At 50.7% G+C, this 495-nt stretch overlaps 1 protein-coding gene across 2 annotated transcripts in view; it reads left to right on the top strand.

Annotated features, from left to right (window-relative positions):
* The window catches only part of LOC119323115, a 33,988-nt gene that overhangs the window by 31,341 nt on the left and 2,152 nt on the right, over positions 1 to 495 (top strand). The gene's annotated exons all lie outside the window — the stretch shown is intronic.

Genomic DNA, 495 nt, shown 5'->3' with positions numbered 1-495 from the left:
ACACCTCGGCTAGGATTCGAACCAGCGACGTCTCGCCCGACGCGGTTTGGTTCTTCTGTAAGGAGGGACTCGAATCCATTTTATCTAGTCGGCTCGGGTGGGATTTCACCGAAGCGAAGCGAGCTAGCCCGCGGCTAACTCAAGTGACCATAGGAGCAACGGTAAGGGCCTAGGTGATGTACGTGCTAGGTGGCATCGAATGGTGCAAACTACGCTACCAATCGTTGATGGATCGACGCCGCGGGAGACTACTTGAGTGCTCGTGCGTGCATGGTGATAGAGCTTGAGTTCGAGCTTCCATTTGATGCCAGGAGGAAGCTACGTGTGTGTGCGGTATTCCCATCTTATGCTTCCAACTAGCAAAGTTAGAGTCATCAATGATAATTTCCCTCGCTAGATGCCATACTCTCCTTAGGCGGTAAAGCCAAAGCAATGAGTCAGCTTACCAAGGATTCATTAATGGAGGACTTTGATATGACGTGTAGGACTGTTTAG

The sequence above is a fragment of the Triticum dicoccoides genome, chromosome 6B (assembly GCF_002162155.2).
Source record: "Triticum dicoccoides isolate Atlit2015 ecotype Zavitan chromosome 6B, WEW_v2.0, whole genome shotgun sequence".
NCBI lineage: Eukaryota > Viridiplantae > Streptophyta > Magnoliopsida > Poales > Poaceae > Triticum > Triticum dicoccoides.
The sequence above is the reverse complement of the archived record's forward strand: the minus strand, read 5'-3'. Positions and strand labels throughout refer to the sequence as shown.